The 9,645-nt window shown below is 47.0% G+C and overlaps 1 pseudogene; it reads left to right on the top strand.

The window, feature by feature from the left end:
* The first annotated feature begins 7,889 nt into the window (after window positions 1–7,889).
* Window positions 7,890–8,697, top strand: LOC109871511 (myocilin-like; annotated as a pseudogene).
* The last annotated feature ends 948 nt before the right edge of the window (window positions 8,698–9,645 follow it).

Genomic DNA, 9,645 nt, shown 5'->3' with positions numbered 1-9,645 from the left:
ACTCTAAATCAATTATATTAATTTGGGGACGCACACGCACACCCTCTCTCCTCCCTCTCTCCCCTCTCTCTCTTCCATCCCCTCTCTCCTCCCCCTCTCCTCTCCCTCTCTCCTCTCCCCTCCCTCCTCTCCCCTCTCCTTCCTCTCTCTCCTCCCTCCCCCTTCCCTCCCCTCTCTCCTTCCTCCTACCCTCTCTCCCTCCCTCCCCTCCACCCTACCCTCCCTCCTCTCCCCTCCTACCCTCTCTCCTCCCTCCCTCCTCTCCCCTCCTACCCTCTCCCCTCCCTCCCTCCTCTCCCCTCCTACCCTCTCCCCTCCCTCCCTCCTACCCTCTCCCCTCCCTCCCTCCTACCCTCTCCCCTCCCTCCCTCTTCCCTCCCTTCCCTCCCCCCTCTTCCCTCCCTTCCCTCCCTCCTCCCCTCCCCTCCCTCCTACCCTCCCTCCCCTCCCTCCTACCCTCCCTCCCCTCTCTCCTTCCCTCTCCCCTCCCTCACTGTTTTGATGGCAGACTCTCTAATTCTTAGATTAGCTTCACCAGAGTTCACTGTTGTTAAGCTGTCATCGATGAGGAAAACAGTTGTCCCTTACATAACATGCACATAACGCCTTCCCCATGCGCGCACTGTACACACGCACGGACATAAAACACACACACACACACACACACACACACGCACACACGCACACACGCACACACGCACACACGCACACAGTAGTTGTGTGGCTAGTGGAATGTGCTTGGTTGCACAACAAGAGTCAAAGCATTTATTGGGACTTTTAAATATACAGTATTATGGTCATTGGTATTCCGAGGACCTATACTTCTGGAACAATGTGCCTGAAGGCTTCTTTGTGAAGAGGGAATTACTGGAATTATGAGCTGGAATTCCATGATTTGACCCTATATATTTACATTACGTGATCGGAGACAGACGGACATTACAGATGGACAGGGAAAGAGAGTGAGGGAGAGAGATGACAAATGGGGATTATATTTGCATATTATATTACAGCATGGTAGTGTAGTCCTTTACAGTAGCAAATGTCAGATACGAAAATAACATATCTGAATCAACATCAGACTGTTTCATTGGATCAGAGAGAGAAAGAGAGAGAAAGGCTTATGTTCAGAAACACCTGGCAGTCAGCACTGAGTGACAGTCAGTGACTGAACAACACTTCCAGTAAGAGTAGCAGTAGGAGGGCGATAGTGTGTGATCAGCCATCATCACACCTGGCAGACAGTCATAACAGACAGAAGGCAGACGCTCTTTAAAAACATCCCATCCCACCATCGAATCCTACCACCTGAAGGCTCAATTAGGACTCAACAAAACAACACCCCCGGTATCCACCCCAGTACTACTGTACCAACCTTGAAGGATACCTTTCCCAGAAACATGAATCAAAAGTAATGAGTCATTTATGTTTTCACCAATCTTATATTATGGTATAGCATATGTACTCATATGCATGTAACGCTACACGTAGCAAAGTAAACACTGAGGTAACTGAAGAATGTCTGTGTATGTCTCACTCTGTTTATCAGAGACCAGTCAAGCACCTCCACAATGTAAATGAACCTTTACCCGTCTACATTACGTTTCATACCAGTGAATGGGTCATTCCACGAAATGAGTGACTTTTGCGTCCGCTTGACTTTTTTTTTTTTTTACCCCCTTTTTCTTCCCAATTTCGTGGTATCCAATTGTTAGTAGTTACTGTCTTGTCTCATCGCTACAACTCCCGTACGGGCTCGGGAAAGACGAAGGTCGAGAGCCATGCGTCCTCCGAAACACAACCCAACCAAGCCGCACTGCCTCTTAACACAGCGCGCATCCAACCCGAAAGCCAGCCGCACCAATGTGTCGGAGGAAACACTGTACACCCCGCGACCTGGTTAGCTCGCACTGCACCCGGCCCGCCACAGGAGTCTCTAGTGCGCGATGAGACAAGGATATCCCTACCGGCCAAACACTCCCTAACCCGGACGATTGTGCGTCGCCCCATGGACCTCCCGGTCGTGGCCGGCTGCGACAGAGCCTGGGCTCGAACCCAGAGTCTCTGGTGGCACAGCTAGCACTGCGATGCAGTGCCGTTTGACATTTTAAGTAGAAATTGTGCACCAGTATTGAATTATTTTCTTTTAGCAGCTCTGGACAGGCGGGAGACTCTAGCAGCGCTGGTGAGGAGGAAGGCTCTGGCAGCGCTGAAAAGGCGGGAGCACCCGTAGGGATGAGACGGAGAGACAGCCTGGTGCGGAGGGATGCCACCGGAGGGCTGGTGCGTGGAGGTGGTACTGGATAGACCGGACCATGCAGGCGCACTGGAGCTCTTGAGCACTGAGCCTGCCCATCCTTACCTGGTTGAATGCTCCCGGTCGCCCTGCCAGTGCGGCGAGGTGGAATAGCCCACACTGGGCTGTGCTGGCGAACCGGGGACACCAAGCGTAAGGCTGGTGCCATGTACGCCGGCCCAAGGAGACGCACTGGAGACCAGAAGCGTAGAGCCGGCTTCCTGGCACCTGGCTCGATGCCCACTCTAGCCCGGCCGATACGAGGAGCTGGAATGTACCGCACCGGGCTATGCACCCGCACCGTGGACACCGTGCGCTCCACAGCATAACACGGTGCCTGCCCGGTCTCTCTCGTTCTCCGGTAAGCACAGGAAGTTGGCGCAGGTCTCCAACACACTCTCTGTGTGGCCTCCCCCCAATAAATTGTTGGGGCTGCCTCTCGGGCTTCCTACCGTGCTGACTCCATTCGCCGGTATCCCTCCTCACACTGCTCCAGAGAATCCCAGGCGGGCTCCGGCACTCTCCCTGGGTCGACCGCCGACCTGTCTATCTCTTCCCAAGTAGTGACACAGTCCAGATCTCGCTCCCATGTCCACAAATCCTGACTTCGCTGCTGCTGCCCATTACCACGCCGCTTGGTCCTTTTGTGGTGTGTGGTTCTGAAATATTAAGTTGAACATGCTGCTGGGTTTTTCGCACTCAATTGTTTCCTGTGTGCATTAAGAATGATTCATCACACGGAAGGACAGCCAGCCAAATTGACACTGTGGAAAGCTTTCGACACCTTATAGAGTCAATGCCCAGACAAATTGAGGCTTTTCTGAGGGCAAAAGGGGGTGCAATGCAATATTAGGAAGGTGTTCCTAATGTTTTGTATACTCCATGTATATTGTACATAGCCCAGTTGTTGCACGTATTGAAATTCCACCTGTGTATGTACTAATGTGTCTTCCGTTGCATTCAAAGTCAGTAGGGCCTTTTAAGGTTAAAATCAATGAGCGCATGACTGATTGGAATTTCTAAATGTTTGTCGTCTCAGTCGAGAAGGTTTTGAAGCTGGTACATGTTTTCAGAGAAGAGGGGAGGCCATTCCATTTCTTAGCTTGCTTTGAATGAGAAGGCCGATTGTGCAAAGGACGTGGACCGTCTGGGGATGTTACGGTCCCCACTGGTTTAGAGTCTTGTTTCCTTGCTATTTTGCTTGGAGTAGAGGCAAGAACACTCTGGAATGGATTTTCTTGAAGTCGAGGGTTGGATCGAGGATTATGTCGAGGTATTTGAATTCTGAGACCGTTTTGATCTGTTGGCCATGTATGATGATGTCGGGGAAAACCTGCTTTTGACTGATGGAGAAATACATGGCCACTGTTTTCCCCACGTTTAGGGCGAGACAGGAGTCATCGAGCCATTGTGAAACATTACCCATAACTGATGTTAACTTGGCAGCCACTTGCTTAACACCCGTTCCACTGTGTCGTCAGCATACACCTGGATCTCCACTCCCTGGAACACAGAAGGAAGGTCATGGTTATTGATGTACAGTATAGGCTGATTAACAGGGGCCCCAAAGCTGGACCCCCTGAGGCACTCTCTACCATACCTCCTTTATCCAGCTTGGCCTTGATCATCTCTAGGAGATAGCAACATGCTGTCTCTTTTGAGTGGTTCACCCTAAACCCAAACTACATGGGGTGAAGAGGGACAGACCCTGTGTTCAGGTGTGCTGTGAGCTTGTTCGGCAACCTTAGAGATGACGGGGAGTATACTGACAGGCCTGTAGTTGCTCACTTCCTGCTGGTCTCCAGATTTATATACAGGAGTCACGATGGCAGTCTTCCATGCTTTCGGGAATGAACTTTCTTGCAATGATAAGTTGATTATCTGGGTAATTGGGGTGGTTAGGCTGTCACTGTACTTTTTTTAAAAATGCAGTAACTAATCTTGTCTGTTTGTCTGTTGACAGGATGGCAACACTCAGATATTCCAAATACCACTCAGGAACATTCAATGTGGTCTTGGTAAGCAACTCCAGTGTATTTCTTTGCCATATTATTTTAGTGCCTTATTAGAAACAGTATTTTTTTTCAGTACAGGCTTCCTTCTTTTCACTCTGTCATTTATGTTAGTATTGTGGAGTAACTACAATGTTGTCGATCCATACTGTTATGTCCGATCACAGCCATTAAACTCTGTAACTATTCTAAAATCACCATTTGCTTCATGGTGAAATCCTTGAGCGGTTTCCTTCCTCTACAGCAACTGAATTAGGAAGGGCACCTGTATCTTTGTAGTGACTGGGTGTATTGATACACCAGCCAAAGTGTAATTCATAACTTCACCATGCTCGAAGGGAGATTCTATGTCTGCTTCTTTTTTTTGCCCATCTACCTGTAGGTGCCCTTATATGCAAATCATAGGAAAACCTCCCTGGTCTATGAGGGTTGAGTGTCACGGCAGATTTCCTCCTCTTCCTCTGAAGAGGTGAAACAAGGATAGGACCAATATGCAGCGTGGTAGGTGTCCATGTTTTAATAGGGGAAACTGAACATGAACACAAATACAAAATAACAAAGTGAACTGGAAACGAAACAGTCCCATGTGGCACAAACAGACACAGGAAACAAATAACATTAAGGTCAGGGTGTGACATTGAGTCTGTGTTTGAAATGCACTGCTCGACTTAGTGACCTTACAGATAATTGTATGTGTGGGTACAGAGATGGGTAGTCATTTAAAAATCATGTTAAACACTATTATTGCATACAAGTTGAGTCCATGCAATGTATTATGACTTGTTAAGCACATTTTTACTCCTGTACTTACTTGCCATAACAGAAGGGTTGAATACTTATTGGCTCAAGACATTTCAGCTCTACATTTTTCATTAATATGCAAACATTTCTAAAACATAATTTCACGTCGACGTTATGGGCTATTGTGTGTAGATCAGTGACAAAACATCTTAATTTAATCCATTTCAAATTCAGGCTGTAACAAAATGTGGAAAAAGGCAAGGGTTGTGTATACCTTCTGAAGGCACTGGTCTTCACTCCATCTGATCTTGCTGTCCATAATTCTCCTAGAAAATCTGCCATGCAGATTTTGTGTGTGTGTGTGTGTGTGTGTGTGTGTGTGTGTGTGTGTGTGTGTGTCTAGCCTGGTCTCATAGAAGAGGTGTAACATAGTAAACGGAAATATGGAACACTCAAATTAGTATGATAGCCTATGTTATGTTTGGCGGTTACATAAAACAGAAGGTTATTTAAGGCAAAAACTAAAGGAGGGTGGTTGGGTCGGAACACGAAAGTTGCGTGTTTCGAATCTCATTACGTACAACTTCAGCATTTTAGCTCATTAGCAACTACTTACTACTTTTTTAGCTATTTTGCAAATACTTCGTACAGTGCATTCAGAAAGTATTCAGACCCCTTGACTTTTCCCACATTTTATTACGTTACAGCCTTATTCTAAAATGGTTTAAATAAAACATTGCCCTCATCATTCTACATACAATACCCCATAATGACGAAGTAAAAACAAGTTTTAAATATTTTTTTGTACATTTATTACAAATAAATATCTGAAATACCTTATTTACATAAGTATCCAGACCCTTTATTATGAGACACGAAATTGAGCTCAGGTAGATCCTGTTTCCATTTATCATCCTTGAGCCCTCCTGTCTCAGCCTCCAGGATTTATGCTGCAGTAGTTTATGTGTCAGGGGGCTAGGGTCAGTCTGTTATATCTGGAGTATTTCTCCTGTCTTATCCAGTGTCCTGTGTGAATTTAAGTATGCACCCTCTAATTCTCTCTCTATGAGAACCTGAGCCCTAGGACCATGCCTCAGGACTACCTGGCCTGATGACTCCTTGCTGTCCCCAGTCCACCTGGCCATGCTGCTGCTCCAGTTTCAACTGTTCTGCCTGCGGCTATGGAACCCTGACCTGTTCACCGGACGGGCTACCTGTCCCAGACCTGCTGTTTTCAACTCTCTAGAGACAGCAGGAGTGGTAGAGAAACTCTGAATGGTCGGCTATGAAAATCCAACTGGCATTTACTCCTGAGGTGCTGACCTGTTGCATCTTTGACAACCACTGTGACTATTATTATTTGACCCTGCTGGTCATTTATGAACATTTTAACATCTTGGCCATGTTCTGTTATAATCTCCACCCGGCACAGCCAGAAGAGGACTGGCCACCCCTCATAGTCTGGTTCCTCTCTAGGTTTCTTCCTAGGTTCTGACCTTTCTAGGGAGTTATTCCTAGCCACCGTGCTTCCACATCTGCATTGCTTGCTGTTTGGGGTTTTAGGCTGAGTTTCTGTATAGCACTTTGTGACATCAGCTGATGTAAGAAGGGGTTTATAAATACATTTGATTAATTGATTGATTGAGATGTTTCTACAACTTGATTGGAGTCCATCTCTGTTAAATTCAATTGCTTGGACATGATTTGGAAAGGCACACACCTGTCTATAGAAGGTCCCACAGCTGACAGTGCATGTCAGAGCAAAAACCAAGCCATTATGTCGAAGGAATTGTCCGTAGAGCTCAGAGACAGCATTGTGTTGAGTCACAGATCTGGGGAAGAGTACAAAGAAAAGGATCCCCAAGAAAACATTAAATGGAAGAAATTTCTAGAGTTCCTAGAGCTGCCCCCCCAGCCAAACTGAGCAATTGGGGGAGAAGGGCCTTGGTCATGTAAACGTCATTTTTCAACAAAAGAAAGATCATCACTAAGCAAAGTGAGAAATAAAGAGACTGTCCCCCAGAATGTGGCTCCCCCAGAATGTGGTAGCCTTGTGTCTGTCCTGCCTGGTGCTGTCTACCCATGGCCGGGACAGAGTCTCTCTGCGACGCTCAAACGACCACACCGGGCGCTGCCAGTACACCTTCACCGTGGACAACCCTGCCGAGGCCAGTTTCTGTTAGGCGTGCTTCGTTGCATTAGAAGAGTGGTATTAACGACACAGAAGATCCTTTTACAGCCCTGTCACTCATGCATGTTGCATGTCAGTTTAAGTTTCTGTGATCCTTTTGGGGACCGTGCCCGTGCTGCAGGTCAAATGACTGAGGCATCTAATAAGAGGTGTTCATGTTGTCAGCGTGTCACCTTTGAATGTGTTTTAGGTTTATCAATACCGTATGTTTATGATTTGAGTTTATGACTTCAGCAACCAGATTAAACACTAAATAAAACTGTGTTTCATCTCCCTCCCTCTCCCCCTCTGTCAGACCCTGACTATGCCCCCTATCAGGAGATAAGGCCGAGGTGACCGAGGTCCCAGCATCACGTCTCATTCAAGAAGCTGGGCAGAACCACACAGATATGTCCTGTTATTACCACTCTACAGCTGTACCACCCAGACTCCCTCTATCTATCTATATCCTCCTGGTGGCTTCTTAGAGTCACTACACACCAAACTATATAGATGCATATCACCTCTCACAATCCAAAACTCCTTTCAGAGATAAAGATAGCTTTGTGAAATGTACTGTGTATTTCACAAAGCACAATTTCCAATGTACTTGGCATAGTTCTCTTGTGGAGACAAAGATTGAAATTAATGTAAATACCCTCTGTCTGTTTCTCCAGGCTGTGGTGAGCTGGTGTCTGTGGGAGAGCCTGTCCTGCACCGGAAGGCTGATAGCGTCACAGGGAAGTATGGGGTGTGGCTGCAGGACCCTGAGCCCCCCTCCCCCCGCTCAATACAGCAATAAGACGGTGTGGCGCATCGACACGGTGGGCAAGGACGTCCGCCAGCTGTTTGCACACGAAGACATGGAGCAGTTCGCCAAGGGCTTCCCCATGAATGTGCTGGTGCTGCCCGTGGAGAGCACTGGGGCAACCCTGTACCGCGACTCCCTCTACTACCAGCGCAGACACCGCCGCACCCTGCACCGCTACGACCTGCCTTTCGAGAGCCTGGCAGGACGTCTGGAGCTCCCCCACGCCGGCTTTCACGGCCAGCACACCTACTCTTGGGGCGTCTACACAGACATCGACCTGGCGGTAAACTAACAGTGCCCGTGGGCCATCTACAGCCCCAGCAAGGCCAAGGGAGCCATCGTGGCATCCCAGCTGGACCCTGAGAGCCTGGAGGTGAAGAGGAGTTGGGAGACCAACATCAGGAAGAACACAGTGGCTAACACCTTCATGATCAGCGGTTGGGCCTTGAAAGTGGCCAGCGACACGGCCCCAGACACCACAGTCAACCACGTGTTCGACACGGCCCCCGGCCAGTGCCGAGGCATGGCGGTGCCCTTCAAGAACCACTACCGTTACAACAGCATGGTGGACTTCAACCACGCCCAGAGGAAGCTCTATGCCTGGGTCTACTTCCACATGATCACCTACAATGTCAGGTTGGCGAAACCTAGCGGAAACAGCCAATAAGAGGAGGCTGGGTAAAGATGATGGATTGGTGTGGAGTGCTGTTACTAAAATATGATCAACCAATATCATTACTAACAGCTTTCTAATAAGTTCATAGTGAGGCCTTTGTTTGTGTGCGTTACTCTGTCTAGTAGAATGTACTAATGTAAATAACATGAATCTTACAATGAAATACCTCACTACGGTGGAACTCGTTGTGCTACTCCATGTAAACAATCTAAGATATTGCTCTTCCTGTATTATATATTATGTCTTTTACTTATTTTAATACATTTTTTGACTGTATTGTCCATGTAAATTTTCTAGTAAAGTTGTATTTTCTCTCTTCACCATTACTTTGTCATTTTATCTCAAAATAAAATGTAAACGATAGAGATCCCTAAAAAGATTACCAGTCTGCATTTGTTTTGTTCTATAAATTACAGTGGGACAATTTGCTCAGAATATCATTCATGACCACACGATACAAACATGTGAGGATATAACTGCATGTTGTAAACATCCAAAGAAAAAGTTACGTTTTTTTTGTTGTCCCTTGTGTATTTCCATTTCCTGTATTTCCGTTTGCCGAATCAATTTCATTCATTTCAAAGCCTTGAGATATACATTTAACTACAGAATAAGCCACAGTACATGAAGGGCAGAGCATTTCAGACAATAGACGTTGCAGGTTTGTTTTTAACCTGTCATGTGGTGCCATCTGCTGGCCATTAGTTGACGTGTCTAGTATCAGATCAAGGATTTGTACAACATTACAGCTATGTAACCTTGAATCTGCACTGAGACATATTCAGTGTGGATTCCAGGTTAACAGTTACACTACATGGCCAAAAGTATGGAGACACGTGCTCGTCAAACATCTCATTCCAATATCATGGGCATTAATATGGAGTTGGTCCACCCTTTGATGCTTCCACTCTTCTGGGAAGGCTTTCGACTAGATGTTGG

This window comes from Oncorhynchus kisutch, linkage group LG27 (assembly GCF_002021735.2).
Source record: "Oncorhynchus kisutch isolate 150728-3 linkage group LG27, Okis_V2, whole genome shotgun sequence".
Classification (NCBI taxonomy): Eukaryota; Metazoa; Chordata; class Actinopteri; order Salmoniformes; family Salmonidae; genus Oncorhynchus; species Oncorhynchus kisutch.
Note: the sequence above shows the minus strand (reverse complement) of the source record. Positions and strands in the feature narration are given on the sequence as shown.